This window comes from Lepidochelys kempii, chromosome 1 (genome assembly GCF_965140265.1).
Source record: "Lepidochelys kempii isolate rLepKem1 chromosome 1, rLepKem1.hap2, whole genome shotgun sequence".
NCBI classification, from domain to species: domain Eukaryota; kingdom Metazoa; phylum Chordata; order Testudines; family Cheloniidae; genus Lepidochelys; species Lepidochelys kempii.
This window is the reverse complement of record NC_133256.1, coordinates 41,922,176-41,937,963: the sequence shown is the minus strand read 5'-3', so window position 1 is coordinate 41,937,963 and position 15,788 is coordinate 41,922,176. Positions and strand designations below refer to the sequence as shown.

Sequence of the window (15,788 nt, the reverse complement as noted above, 5' to 3'; positions counted from 1 at the left end):
GACGTAACATCACAGCTTGAATATTGCAAAGTGATGTCAGAGCATCTCACTACAATTATTTTGTGGCTTTTAGCTACTGGGAGGAAGAGGGTGTTTCTTCTCTAGTCCTGTATCTCCCTCTCTCCTTTCTTTAAGAATAGCTAGACAGAGCTATTACTCCTGTCTTTCCCCCCACCCTTCTGGCTGCTCTAGTGTGGGTTCACTCTGCTCTTTGTTCCCTACCCCATCTTGCATGTATTTAGCAGCCTAGAGTAACCTCCCATGATCAGGACTCCAGTTGCTCTGCCTGAGACTTCACAAGTTCCCAGGAAAAGCTATGTATAGCCCTACAGACTCGAAACACCCCTTTCCTGAGGTTTTCTGAGCTGCTGTGAGTACATGGCTTGTGAAATCACGAACAAGCCCCAAAGAGCCGATTAATTAAAATAATCCAGCAAAAGAGCACTGCCTGGTACAACCTCAGTTTTCTGAGTCAAACTGCGGCTCTGACTGATAATGTTCTTCATGCCGGTGGCTGGGTCCTGGGCAGAGAAGAAGATCAGAGAATCATTTCTTTTTATTTCTTTCCTTTGTTTTTCTCAAAATTGCTTCACAATGAACTTAGAGTGACGTTCTCAGGGCCTGTGCAATGACACTTGGAGCCTTACATACTTTGGGTCTGGTAGGAAGCAGGATCTGATTGCTCCTAGGAGACTATGTGACATTACTCAGTTCCTAGCAGAAAGGTTTCCACATCGCAAAACCACTCATCACCCTGGCAGTTCCAGCAGACAGGCCAATGACTAAATAAACCTCATTATCCTCCAGGTGGCCCCTCCAAGCCTGGCTAGAGCCCATTGGATAGCAGGGGGAAGCTTGAACTTCCACTGCTGGTATTATTGTTGCTTTCTGGGTAAGATAAATAGAGAGTCTGGCATTTTTTGCAAGTGCTGAATTCATTCTTTTTTTATTATTGTTTATTATTGAGTGCCAGCTACGTGTACGGAACTTGGTCCATCAAAAGATATTACCTCACCCATCTTGTCTCTCTAATTACATGCTCAGCATTTTAATAGCATCTAACCTCTGTTTCCATGGAATCCTCCAGAAATGTGACAAAATGGAACGCAAGCTTTTTGTTACAGATGGTTTTTGGGTCTTGGGGGTTTTTTTGTTTGTTTGTTTTAAGGGCAGCTGAAGTAGAGATGAAAGTACATTTGTCACCAACCATTTCCACTTAAAAGCACAAATGTAGAGCTTTTGGATTCATAACATCAAGTGATGCATTGGTATAATTGCACAGAAAGTTTGGATCCAGCAATGACACTGCAAGATGACAGGAAGGATTCAATCAGGAAGCGCAGGATGCTTTTTAAAACTTGGGTTTTCCTAGTTACCTTAGGCCATAGCAGTTAGGTGTGTGGGAAAATAGTCCACTGCCCATTTCCCGTGTCTCTCCAAGGGGATCTATTCATCATTTACCCCTCAGGGGTTCTCAACCTTTTCCTTTCCGAGGCCCCCCCCAACATGCTATAAAAACTCCACGGCCACCAGTGCCACAACTGTTTTTCTGCATATAAAATCCAGGGTCAGCATTATAGAGTAGCAAGCAGGGTAATTGCCCAGTGCCCTGTTCCATAGGGGTCCCTGCAAAGCTAGGTTGCTCAGGCTTCAGCTTCAGCCCCAGGTGGCAGGGCTGGGAGCCCCTGGGCTTCAGCCCCACACAGCGGGGTTTCAGCTTTCCGCCCTGGGCCCCTGTCCCTAACCCCTGATTGAGAACTGCTGCCCTAACTTGATTCCATTATCATATTCTTAGACATGGCAATTCTAGAAGTAGGAGTCAGTAAGGGATACGGAGCTGAGTCCTGATTTCCATACTCATGAAATCCGAGGGCTTCTTCATGTGAGTAAAGTAAACAGGATTGGGCCTGTGACATTGCCTCAACACATATTGGTTGTCCCGTTCTCTGTTCTCATTGCTTCTTGTGCTTTTCTTAGTGCATTTCTGTATGTGACAAAAGGATCTATTCTGAATGTTACAGAAATAACCGGCAGTAAATGCAGTTCTATTCACCTCCCACAGCCATAGCGCTGCTGGCCCCACTGCCCCTCTTGCTGTCCTTTCTGGCAGTGATGGCCTCTGTCTCAGATGAAGTAAGAAATTCTGTTCTGATTAACAAGATGACTGTGTTAAGAGAGAGGGGGTTTCCAGTGACAGCTACCTTGGCTCTCATTGTTTCCTTTGAGTAGAAAACAATAGGGACTCTGCCAGAAAAGGCACTAATTGCCCATCCACATCCATTTAATTAATGATGACCCTAGACCACATGCCCGGGACTGGCTGTTCCCACACTGTGGGAGGAGAGAGAAAGGAGCCACAATCTGGATTTTAATTCTAAATTCATATCTGATTCTTCTCTATAATGGGCTGACCTGAAACCCTAGTTCTAAGGAGCCCTGAACTTTGAGAAGTTCAAAATCTGGATACAAATTTGGCATCTTGGATCTGTTTATCTGCATTTCCCTAGTTAATCCAGCTGCTGCTCCTTTGACTTCAGTAGGAATTCCCCTTCTCACATTTCTAATCCGGTCCGATCTCCAAGTCCCTCACCAGTGCTTACATGTAGTCTACACCGTAGAAAAGAGAGGGGTGGGTTTTAAGCAGCAGTTCTGGTGGGAATTTTCAGCATCCATTTACTTTGCAATGTGCAGGTTCCGAAGAAGACAATGCAACATTTTTTAGATTCTGCCCCCATTACTTCCATCTCATTCTAGCCCTCCAGATGCCATGTTAAAAGTTTGCATCCCTTTCTCACCGGCTCCATACTGACCTCACTTACACAGGGGCAACCCCTACTGAGCTCACTGAAGTGAACTTGAACACAGTGCAGGTACACCTGTGTAACTGAGGGGCATATTGACTCATATACTTGCTGATTCAATAATAAACCTTTTCTATCTTGCGTATTCCTTTTAATTTCCCTCTCTCCCTTCTGTAATTAAGTTCTGGGACTGTATTATCCAGTTTCATGAAACATTTGCATGAAGATCGCTATACAGAAGAAGGGTAGGACTCTGGCCAACCCCTGGGAGGGGCTAAAAGAGGAAGAATAGGGCAAGGAGCCTACCCCACAACCCCCATCCAACTCCTGCATCTTGGACAACAGGCCAAGCAGAGCATGGATGGGGAGTCCAGCTTCTGCTCTCTGTGAATCCTCCCATGTGCGCTAGCTGCTTGAAAAGAGAGTAGGGAGGGACGGGTGAGTATGGAAAGGATTGGGAGTAGGAAGATGAAGATGCTGCTTTGGTATGTTCCCTCCAGGAGCCCCGAGGAGGAATTCTGCCAAACTCTCCCAGAATTCTTCCTGGGAAGTCCAGCTTCAACATAGCCCCTTCCAGCATGCCTTTGTCTGCATGATTGTATGACTCTGACCAAATGCACCTCTGTATTCACACCCTATTACACCACTGTAATTATCTTTGTACAAAATATGCCTTGTGCTGTATCACTTGAAAACTGATAACTTGCTGGTCAATAATATCGTAGTGAAATGTGGGTAGCAACATTATATGTAAAGTTATGAACATAAGCTGAAATCATGTCTGAGAGGTGGCTACAAGAAAAGTCTGGGTAAACCCATTTTTCAAAGACAAAGGAGAAACTGACACCTCTTGCCAGGTGTCAAAGTTGATGGGCAATCACCTGTCAAGCGGCCATTCTTTGGCAGGGAAGGGGGCAGGAACAAACTGATCTGCATTTTAGTAAACAGCATGGAACCTCTTTCACCACAAAATGTCTTGTCTCTGTCCTCACAGCAAGAAGGAACTTAATCTAGAGGTAACCTCCGGAAAATGCCTTTCAAAGGGTGACTAGACTATGAATTTTGGGCAAAAACACCCCAAGGTGTCCCTCCCTATCCATCTCTCTCTCACACACACTTAAGACGACAAAAAAAAAACAGCCTTTGGTCTTCAGAAGCAGATTTGGAAATTTGATTAGCAGTGTTACCGGGAACATGTGGTAAGGGATTTCACCTTGAACCAAGTCTAATTTAAGTTTTACAATGCTTTCTAGTGCTATTTTTTTCTCTTGTAACTATTTCTGACTTTAATGCCTTGTACTCACTTAAAACCTCTCTCTTTGTAATTAAATAAACTTGTTTTATTCTTTAATCAAAACTAATCCAGTGTTGTGGTTAAACTGAGTTGTGTGGTAACTCCATTTAAAGTAGCAAACTGTTGGACAGTGTTCCCTTACATGGGCAACAGACCTAAAATATCTCAACTGTCCAAAAAAGGGCTGGACAGTGCAGAACATACATTTTGGGGGAAAATTCAGGACTGGGAATGTGTTGGGGTCACCCTGCAAGTGGTAACCTAGGCTGGTGGATGCCAGAATGTGGCTGGATAATGCTGGCAGGCTGCAACAATGCACAGACATTCAGGGTATGACCTGCATGCTGTTTGTGAGGGCCCCAGATTGGGAGATACAGCAACAAAGCACTGGGAGGCACCCAGGGCTGTAGTGCAGTGGTGACACAGCCCTTCACAGGTCTGGATTGCACCCTAGAATGTGACAATTGCACTGCACTTTATCATGCAGTTTCAATCCGACTTTATTCGCTACCATACATTTTCAACCATGTGACAGCACCCAGAGCCATTCATTGCATATTTATACATTGAAATAAACAAATGAGGCAGAATCTGGTCTTAAAGTATTTTCAAAGGGGAAAAACATCCATTTCTCAAATGACTGCACTCCTCTCTGAAGGCTTCATGCTTTGACAGGGAGCTGCCTATCAGGTAGGTAAGATTCAGGGTGAGATTATGCAATGCACCTAGATGAACATTAGATGCAAGGCATCCAACATTCAGGTCTTCTTGGATACATGACTTTCATTTTTGCTTGCAGCAAAGTTCATACCACTGGGTCAGATCAAAATGCACATCTTGTTTCAAAAAATTGTCACTGTCTGCCTGTCATATGTTTTGCACAGGTCTGAAAGAGAGGCATTGTCAGAGGCCCATCAAGCCAGGAAAAGGCTTGTAGATCCAGCTCAGATGTTTGTGTTTTGTACATATGGAAATGAATTTATTTGGCAAATCCCTCCCTTAGAAAATAGAAATGGGTGTCATATTTGCCAAGATCAGCAAATATTAACCAGAAATTCAGGCAGGTTGAGTCCAAACTGATTGATATATTATGAAATGCAATGTTTGGCCTGGATCCAAAGAAGCAGATAAATTATTTTTTTCTGTGAATACTTGGACAGGTGAATGTTGTTCCACTGTACCAGTCTAAGTTATCCCCCTTTAGGTTTCCATAGGGGTTAAGTTAGCTGCTTTGGAATCCCAAGGTAACTACGCTTGATACATAACCAGGATCTGTGCAATCTCCCCTCTGAGTCATTCTCCTCCTATTTGTATCAGGGGATTGCTCTTTGCTCATTTAAACAAAATACAACGCTGTGAGGAAACTGCACTACCATAAGTGACAGCAGCATAAATGGCTTGATCTGTGTCACAGTCATTTCTTTATAGACGCCCCAACAGTTTAAACTGTCCTGTCCTTACTCATAAACACTTTCAGGCATGCCAGTCAAGGCCAAATAAATAGTGCTGAATTAATGCTTACAAAGATCTTCTGTGTGAAATATGGCCAGGTCTCCTTCCTAAACAAACTTCATCCTTTTATATAAACACTGGTTTTTCCTAGTTTCCTCTGTCTTTAAAGCATATGCTGGGCTTCTTCAGCAGAAGGAAAGCTGGTTTTCCACAAAATAAGGAAATGATGATTCTAGGACATGAAATGCTCTGCTGCTTTACTAACATTTGATTGATTGGGGGGATACCATCTTCCCTTATAACCAAATAGCTACAGTGTTCAACTAAGCAATAGCTACAACAGTAGCCTATTGTTTATAAGAGCTATATCCTCAATCTGAGAAAATTGAATTATCTTTATTACATGGGTCAAAATGTCATTATCACCACATGGCTAGGAAAAGAGTTAAAGCAGAAATCTAGACCAATCTCAGTCTGCTGAGCCAAATCTTGCTTTTGTGAGCTGAGGTCAGCAGAGAGGAACACTAATGAGGCTATTCAAGGAAAAGTGGATGGCAAAAAACCCCAATACGCCAAGACCCTCTCCAAAATGCAGATAGGAAGACTAATTGGCTACATTGCAGGGTAAGAAGAGTTCCTGGGAGTTAGTTCTAAGAGTACGGTCTGAAGAGGAAGGCCAGGGTCCAGATTCTGTCATGGCACCTATCTGGTCCAAAACTGAACCCTAACATGGTAGGGTTCATCCACCCCTAAGGCACAGTCTTATTTTTATTATCTATAAATAGCTCTGTTAGTGATTCAGTTTATTTAATGCATTGGCATTGCCATTGCATTTGTCGCCATAGTAACTGAGGGCCTAAATGTAGGAGTAAATGTCTCCAGCAGATCAGAGTTTATTAAATCCAAAATTAAATTAGTGCACTCATGCGGAAGGCTCTCAGCAGAGCTGCAAATGATAAGCAATACAGGTGACTTATTGGAAGTGTCAAACTGAAAGGGGTCCTCTCCCAAATAAGAGACTTATTTCTTCTCCACACCTGCCCCTTATCAGGCAAAAGTCATCTGATTAAATTCTGGCCTCATACTGTGGCACAGAGCTGGAGCTGAATTGCCTAGTCAAGATCCACAGCCGTACAGTTTTGAGATAATGCCCTGGAGTAGTTGCTTAGTATCACCTGTGGATGGAAGACAGAACGGCATAGTGTGACCCAGACATAGTGAGTTCTAAAACACAGTTCTCAATTGGAAGAATATGGTCCAAAAGGGAAGACTTCTCTCAATAGCCATTGGAAAGAAAGCGCAGCCCAACCTCCCTTTATCCCCTTACAATCTCATGACTGGGACAGGTCCCTCAAATCCTCTCTGCTTGGTAAGTTCTCAGAAGTTATTGCAGTCTGAAGGTTCCTAGTTCTTGCAGAGTACATCCAAATCACTCCCCCCTTTGTCCACATCTGCTTTTGTCCCGTCATCCCTCAGAATTTTTGAGTACCAAATACCACATAAGTGGTCCTGTGTGGATCTGGCCCACAGTGAATAGATAAGCAAAAAAAAAATCAACAGACTCAGATTCTGATGAACCAATGGGATGGTGAATTCCAGAGCTGAGGGCTGTCCACTGAGAATATTCCATTGCCTTCCAGACATTCAAATCTTAAGGACTATTAGCAAAAGACGGCATGTAAAATATGAAAAGTGGTTCAGTTAATAAACTGGCCTTTCCATAGCACTCACTACTGTGGTATAAGTTAGTTACACTGAATAGTATGTAAAAATACTGATAAATCTGCATAAAATGAAAAAACTTAAGAGCAAGTTAACTATTAGTCCCACCACATTTCTGGAAATATAAGCAAACAAGACTAATTAGTACTTTTTAAAAAAATCTATTAGTAGGACCTGAACACATGCATTCAGAAAGCCAGGGCCAGGAGTGGAAATGTGGGGGTGTTACTGTCACAACCTGACTCCTCCAAACTTTAGAGTTCACACTTAGAAAGCATTTTGCAGTACCTTTATGCATGCATTTTGCAGTACCTTTTAGCCCATGGCAATGAGTTGGGAATTGTCAAAGGGCTGGGCTGTAAGTTCAGAGGGAATGGCTTATTAAAATCCCTATTAAATGCATATCCTTCAGGTCTGCCCACAGCCTTGGAACAGCCTTTTATTTCATGGATTGTTTACGCTCCTAACAACAGTAACATCAATAGATAGCTCTGCAGGGTTCTGTCCGCGCACACCAAGACTGGTTAGCATACAAGTGCAAAATAATGTATCACTGACTTGCACCCATTTTGGGGTTAAACCTTTAAAGAGTCAGTTTGGCAGTTTATGTAGTTATTACCACTTTTATGTGTATTGGAAAGAGAGGGAGAGAAGGTGATATTCCCCCCCCCCGGTATTCCTGGGGTTTAGATCCAAAATTCTATGGGCCTGATTCTGACACACTCACACTGAGTAGCAGCTTAGTAGCCAGCTCTTCTTGGGACTACTCAGCCTAAGTAACGGTGGCAGATTCTTTTCCAGTTATTTGCCCAAGGCCACTGTTATGATCAGAAATTGAATTAAACTAGGGAAGAACATTATTGCAAAAATGACATAGTAGCTCTGATCAAATAATGCTGTCCCGTCCCACAAGAGGATATGCCTGAGAAAGCACACAGCCTGCAAACTCCACTGTTGTCAGCACCCTTTCCAGCCACAAGGAATATTCATGGGTAAAGGAGGAAATTAAACCTGTCAGGCAAAGCTGAATGCAAACTGGTCTTACAACTTATTAGGCCAACTGGACAAGAGCCTTGTATACTAATATTCTAGGCACGGTAACAGGATTTTCCTTTTAAGAAGAGAGGGCACCTAACCCACAAGGTTTCTTTCTCCCTGTAAATGAGAAGTCTGGAAAAACATTTGTTGCCGTGGGTGGATGATGCTAAAGGGTTTAGTGAATACAACAGTCTCCCTATCGGCAATTCTTATACAGTTTGGGGTTTTTTTTAAAGAAAAACATACTATAGTTCTAAACCAGCAAAGTATTTAAGAATGTGCTTAATTTCTAGCATGTAATTAGTTTATTGGCATCAACGGAACTTAAATTGAAACACCTGCTTAAGTGCATTGCTTGATCATGGTTAATGACAGCAAAACTTACATTCTCAACAACCATTAAGGGCCCTACAATAAACGGAACCCAGCACACACTTTTACATAGTAAGAATGAATGCAGAGACCTGTCTGAAAGTCAGAAGTCACAGGATGATATGAAATCTCCCCCATCCCCCAAAAAACCAAAATTCTAACACAGAACCACGTGTCTTTTAATAATTAACAGAGCTGTGCTGGCCAGAAGGCAATGGGGAAACAATTGTCACCATCCTTCAGACTTTGCCCTACCCCTTGCAAATCTTTAATGAGCAAAAGTAAATATAGATTTTAGTGTTAAGTGGTCACTGTGCTGGGGTCTCCAGAACCTGTTCTTTTACGTTGACTGCCTACCCTGCTACTAGTGGAGTTAATCTGTCCCAGAAGGCTTTGCTCCTGTCAGTCACAACAGGAGAGGTGCTGTTGCAGGTAGGAAAAAAGCAGGAACTGAAAGGGTTTAGGAGCTTCCCATAATACCTCTCACACACACAAGTCATACACAACTGGGTCATCTGCTTTGGATTCTCAGGTATTCAGAGGCATTTCTGGAGGATCCTGTTGCTCCCTTCAGGAGCAGCTTTCATCCTTACAGTGTTGCCCTCTCCATTTCTTTAGAATTTACTCCAAAATGTACCAGTTGTGCTTGTGACAGGTTGGATCACAGAAACCCTCTGGGAGCTGCCATCTGATGTGCCAAGACTACTTCTGCTCCTGCTTTCTTGCCCAGTCAGCTTAGGACTTCAGTGTCCTGCCTGGTTTGAGCCAGACCCACTAGCCTGCTGCAAACCCAGACCCAGGTCTGAACCACGTCCCCTAACAGCTGTAGGCTTAACTGAAAGCAGCTTACAGAAGTGTTCCTGTCCTTGACACTCAGATGTCCAACTCCAAATGGGGCCCAAACCCCAAATAAATCCGTTTTACCCTGTATAAAGCTTATACAGGATAAATGCATAAATTGTTCACCCTCTATAACACTGATAGAGAGATATGCACAGCTATTTGCCCCCCCCCAGTATAAATGCATACTCTGGGTTATTAATAACTAAAAAGTGATTTTATTAAATACAGAAAGTAGGATATAAGTGGCTCCAAGTAGTAACAGACAGAACAAAGTGAATTACCAAGCAAAATAAAATAAAACCCGCAAGTCTATGTCTAATAAAACTGAATACAGATAAAACCTCACCAGTTCCAGTAAGCTGCCTTTTACAGACTGATCTTCTAGTCCGGGTCCAGCAATCATTCACACCCCCTGTGGTTATTGTCCTTTGTTCCAGTTTCTTTCTTGGGGGTGGAGAGGCTCTCTCTTTAGCCAGCTGAAGAGCTAATGGAGGGGTCTCCCACAGGCTTAAATAGACTTTCTCTTGTGGGTGGAGACCCCCTCCTCTCTCCTATGCAAAGTCCAGCTCCAAGATGGAGTTCTGGAGTCACCTGGGCAAGTCACATGTCCATGAATGACTCACAGTTTTTACGGCAGAAACCATTGCCCACATGGTGTCTTGAATGCCTCCAGGAAGACTTCTTATGTGGATTGGAGCCTTTCAAGATTCATTGTTCGTTAAGTGCTTCTTGATTGGGCACTTACTTTACGAATTCCTTTCTCCAGGAACTGACCAAATGCTCTACTAAGGTTATTTAGAAATCAAGCCAGTACACGGCCAATATTCATAACTTCCAATACAAAAATGATACATGCATACAAATAGGATTAATAGATTCAGTAGATCATAACCTTTACATAGATATGTTACATGGCATATGTAGCATAGAACATATTCCAGTTATGTCATATATATTCATAAGCATATTTCCATAAAGCCTTAGGGGTGGCACCGTCACAGTGCTCTTCCCACAATTTTTGTACAGGGAGGGATACCCCATCCAAGCTCCCCTGCAACACAGATGAATGCATTCAGCCTAATAGGCAGGCCCTGCATGGCTCCACAAGGTGTGGAGGACACAGGGAGCCTTCCCTCTTGCACTTCCCCAAGGCACAAGTGTAGCCTTATCCTCTCCTGTGTGTGCTCCCCACATCCTCACTACTAAGGGCTGTGCCTTAATGGCCCTGTCTAGACCATTTACTTGAGAGAATGGTGTAAGAACCCAAACAATGCCATAAAAAAGAGCTTCCACTACAGGGACTGGTTTGGGTGACAATGGATTTTTAAAGCTTACTCAGACAAAATGTTCGGCCTTTCCTTGCGGTATGTTGTGCTGCGAGGACCAGTTTGGCGGGAGGTCAAGGAATGGGAGATGGAAGTTTGGCAATAAGGCGCTCACATTAAGGGGTGAAACAAGGTGAAACGACATCCCTAGAATGTTTCTGAACTCATGCCACAGGTGACTGCAGCAGTACGCTATGGTGTGCTACCACTTGATACTGATATTTGACACTCCATGAATTCCTTCCCTCAGCTACCCAGGTACTCTTTGTTTATTAGCACGTAAGTGCCATCAGGTGTGATGAAGTGTAAGGTGGTGGCTATACTTTTAGTGCTGGCATGAAGAAAGAATTTTGTTTACAGTAAAACTATTTAAGATTCATGAGCTGAATTAAGAAAATAAGTAATTTTAGCAAGAGATTAGTGCACATGACTGAAACTGCACAAGCAAGCTGCAGAGAGCATTCCAGCTCCCTCTGGCTCCACAAAAACTTCAGCTACCAAAGTTCTCTGGCAGGTTATTCAGTTACAGGCATTACATCATTAGAACAAACCTTCACTGGTCAATCAATCCCATGGAAACAGTAGCCTTACGTAAATCAACCCTTTCATGGGCGTCACACTTTTGCACCACAGGGAATGACACCCTCTCCAATAATTATTTAAGCTGTCCATCTGAACTGATGATTACCTGTAAACTATGCCCTAGGGACAGTCAGATCAGCTTGTACATGATCCTAGTAGGTACAGTAAATAGAAGTGTAGGCAGCAGAGACTCAGTATATGTGCCTCAAGCTTGGTTATTGTGTGTTTATCTGTTTATCTGTGATATTTTAATAGAATCATCCAGTAAAACACTTGACCTCAAAACTCATGCTTAAATGCTTTGCTGAATCAGGGCCCAACTGCGCAGTTTGCTGATTGGATGAGACAGGTAAAACAACTACAGATACTGAATTCACCCATCTCTGGTTTATGGGTACAGATCATACCTTTTTCACGTAGGTTATGTCTACACTATGGACCTTCCAGCATACAGAAGAGCTCTCTCCCGTTGAATTAAAGCACCCCCAACGAGCTTCTCCCGCCGACATGGCACTGTCCACACCAGTGCTTCCATCGGTGAAACTTATGTTGGTGAGTGGAGTGATTTTTCACACCACTGCCCAACAAAAATTTTACTGACAAAATGCTAATGTAGACATAGCCTTAGCCACTTCTTGTCTCTTTCCCTTTGAAGTCAATGGGAATTTTGTCTTTAACTTTAGCAGGAGAAGGCACAGGCCATAAAGTGTTCTTTGTTTTGTATGGGGGCTGGTCTTCACTAGAAAGTTAGGTTGACCTCACTCAGGGATGTGAAAAATTCACACCTCTTAGAGATGTAGTTAAGCCTACCAAAGTCCCAATGCCTACCTAGCTACCGCCTCTTGGAGAGGTGGATTTACTACAGTTACAGAAGAACCCCTTCCATTACTAGAGTAAATGCGTATGCTGCAGCTTTGCTGCTGTAGCATTTCTAGTACAGAAATATCCGGTGTGTTTTTACTATGGGAGATTTTAAAAAAAAATTGGCTTAGTGTTCTGCTGCCCTTTATTGAAAAGTTCTGTAGAATGCAAGAGGGATGGAACCAACTGGGTGTAAATAAATAAATATTTAAAATCCTATGTAATTCCATAGAGAGTGATCTTTTTTCATTAATTTTTAAAGCAATCCTATAGAATTCTATTGCAGGGGTATAATTCTGAATTACATTTGATAGGATAGTTCAAAAACCTACAGAAAGATTATAATTTTGTATTAAAGGAGTTAGGAGGTGACAGAGAGAGGCATTTTGCTGGGTTCACTTCACCTTGTTTGGTACCTTAATGCAAAGATCCTAAGGAAGGACAAAAGCAAGCTTCCTCATCCCATTGTGTGATCTTCCAACAAATAGGTCACCAGTACATATGACAATGCAAGAGGTGCTCAATATGTTGTCTCAATAATTAAGCCTTAAAAATCCAGCTGAAAATCTTTTGTCACACAAAACAGACCCTGGAAATAAACAGCAGGTAATCAAAGATTGTCCCCTACTATCTGGACTTCACCATAAACCCTGGCCAGAATTCACAGAGGATTAAGTGCTTCTCCAGGAACCAGAGCACAAATAAGATAGCTGGCAAATACTTCAGTGAGCTGCTGCTAGCGATTTTTTGCATGACTCTTATGCACAAGAATTCGTTTCTTATGCTGATTTGTGCTTTTGTTTTCTAAAGGTCCCATTATAAAATGACATGGAACCTTTCTGCGATCTGATCAAACTCTTGCTCTATGAGACTAACTGTAATATCCAGATTAAGCTATCTCCAGTTATGTCATGACATCCCATGGAATGAAACTGCTTAAGCACTCCCATTCTAAATCCTGTACATAGTCTAAGGCACTCTAATTATTGTATAACACATGAGTAAACTGTCAGTATGATCTCTTCACACTTCGGCAGAAAACAAATTCAGATAAGCAAAGCTAAAAACTCTGAAAACTATAGCGTATATCTTAACTATGAATAGTATTTCTGGAACTCTGCTAATAGTAACTTGTGAAATGTTTATGAGGGTGTTTTTGTCCATTAATATTGTATTGCACAGAAAATGGATTCACTTTATTTACATAGGGCCCAATTCTCAAAAGCACCAAAGTGACTTATATTCCTAGTGTCATTGACTTTCAAAGTCACTTTTGAAAATTTTGCTCATAGTATCATGTCAGTTGTGTTTAACTTATAGAAATGTTGTACTCACTATTTCTGCCCGTGGCTAAGACCAAAATATTTTTTCTGCCTTTGAACTAGGATTCATTGAAGGAAATCAAATCTAGTTTTGTTCCTGTGAACGTCATTTTTTTTATCTGATGTGGTGTCTTTATATGCTTCATGTTTGATGGAAGCAGGATCAAGCCCCATATAAGTCAACTCTTAGAACAGGATAGGTCCACGCTGAGGAGAGTGGAGATGTACATCTAGGGTGCCTGCAGATAACCAGGTTCAAATGATCAGAAATATTGTACTCTAATTACCTACTGAAATTAAAATTCAGAGTGTGTGACACATCTATCTATCACAGACCTGGTCTACCAGTAGAAAATTAGGTCGATTTAACTACATTGCTTAGAGGTGTGAAAAATCCCCACCCCTGAGTGGCATAGTTAAGCCAACCTAAGTCCTGGTGTAGCTAGTGCTAGGTGGAAGGAAGGATTCAGTGGATTACCTACACTGACTGAAGAACCCTTCCCCTCCCTTCTTAGGCACCAGAACCCGAGCTCCAGCCCGAGCCACAACTGCAAAGCACTGTCTGCACAGCTCTTTAGAGTACTAGTGGGAGTCCTGGAAGCCCCCATCTGTCAGCCCAGGCAGGGAGTCTCAGTGCCCTGGGCTGTGCGACCTACCCAGAGATGCTAAATGACTTGCACAAGGTCAGACAGGAAGCCTGTGGTGGAACAGAGACTTCCTAGTCGGCCAAGTCCTAGGCTAGTGCTTCCTAACCAAGGTGATATGGCTGATCCCTATTCATACTGACTTCAGTAGCATTACTCATGTGGCTAAATCAAGCAGGATTTGGCCCCATCTCTTAAGAATAAATATAATTGAAAGAACTTTAAAAACCCAACCCCTTATAAAAGCCAGACGTACCCTGCTGAGATTTTTTTTGTCTGTATGATTTTGATGAGCAGGAGCAAGAAAATCCAGAGGAATTGCAGGTCAACATTTTTCAGAGTAACAGCCGTGTTAGTCTGTATCCGCAAAAAGAAAAGGAGGACTTGTGGCACCTTAGAGACTAACACATTTGAGCATAAGCTTTCGTGAACATTTTGTGCACCATAGTTTCCTAAGCATCATACATTTTGGTTTCCTAAAATAAGAGCTTGTTCTAGGATATTATCTATTGTATGGGAGTTCTATATTTGAATTGAAAATATGTTGAGAAATATTGATCCACCCATATATCGATGCTGGAATTTTATTTCAGAATTGAGCCAGGATGTCTCCGATTAGCTGCCCCAGAAAAAAGGCAACCCACATTATAAGGCATGTTTGACAACTTAAGCCAGGCTCCTTTCTCTTTCTTCTCTGTAAAGTGATTTTTTTTCATGTAACATCAAAATCAGTTTATCAAGTCACAGCTGCTTCTAAAACAGCATTCCAGCTACTGATGTCAATGAGAACCCCGAGAATGAAGACTCTCTGTGGATCTGTTATTGGGTCAAGGCTTGCAGAGTATACTCAGTCCTTACCTAAAGGAGTTTTGCCTAGGTGAGGAATGCAGGATTTGGCTCCTTCAGAGATTTGTAAATGGGAAGTTTGTTTGTTTTTACAGTAAAATATAAAAACAAGATACAACAAAGCTAATGAGGTTTTTCAAATCAATAGGCCAAATTCTACCACTCATAATTTTGCCCACCCCTTCCAAATGAGTTCAACTGAACTCTTCCAAAGCACCTATGTTGAGACTAGCCTGCTCCCACAGTGACAGAGGCACGAGATCCAAAGGGAAGAGGTATGCAGGGACAGCCAATGGGGAGGTGCATTAAAATCAGCCCTGCCTTGGAATACTCCCTAACCCGCCCCTCCAACAGGACTGAGTGCACGGAGCATCAGCTCCATAGATTTTGGGAAAGTCAGCTCCGGATGCAACAGTGTCATCCCAAAGGTTTGTTTTCTAGCTTCGGCTAGTTCTGTGCATTTATGTGTAACTTAAAGCCAGAATTTGGCCCTACGTTATTTCACCAAATATATGTTGTGTATTTTATAAATGCTATGGGAAGTTTTGAGATGTTACTACATTTCTTTAGAGGAATTTAAGCAACTGGCTTAGGCCAGTCAGGGGGAAAAAAATACTGAACATTTTAAAGGACCTAATTCCAAACTCAGAAGGTTTTGCTTTGCTTATGCTTGTCAAATGGACTGT

The 15,788-nt window shown here is 42.3% G+C and overlaps 2 protein-coding genes across 12 annotated transcripts in view; one reads left to right on the top strand and one right to left on the bottom strand.

The window, feature by feature from the left end:
* LOC140910008 (zinc finger and SCAN domain-containing protein 32-like) overlaps nucleotides 1-10,154 on the bottom strand; it is a 36,588-nt gene extending 26,434 nt beyond the window's left edge. For 3 of the 11 annotated variants that reach the window (XM_073340111.1, XM_073340135.1, XM_073340142.1), the window contains exon 1: nucleotides 9,869-10,139. The gene's annotated coding sequence lies outside the window, so the exon portion shown is untranslated. Of the gene's footprint in view, nucleotides 1-9,868 lie in introns of all 11 variants that reach the window. The other 8 variants (XR_012158413.1, XR_012158414.1, XR_012158412.1 and 5 more) reach the window with 7 other exon arrangements.
* A 5,295-nt stretch (nucleotides 10,155-15,449) lies between these two features.
* Nucleotides 15,450-15,788, top strand: part of SPATA13 (spermatogenesis associated 13) — a 131,430-nt gene continuing 131,091 nt past the window's right edge. The window contains exon 1 of the mRNA XM_073340079.1: nucleotides 15,450-15,530. The gene's annotated coding sequence lies outside the window, so the exon portion shown is untranslated. The remainder of the gene's footprint in view (nucleotides 15,531-15,788) is intronic.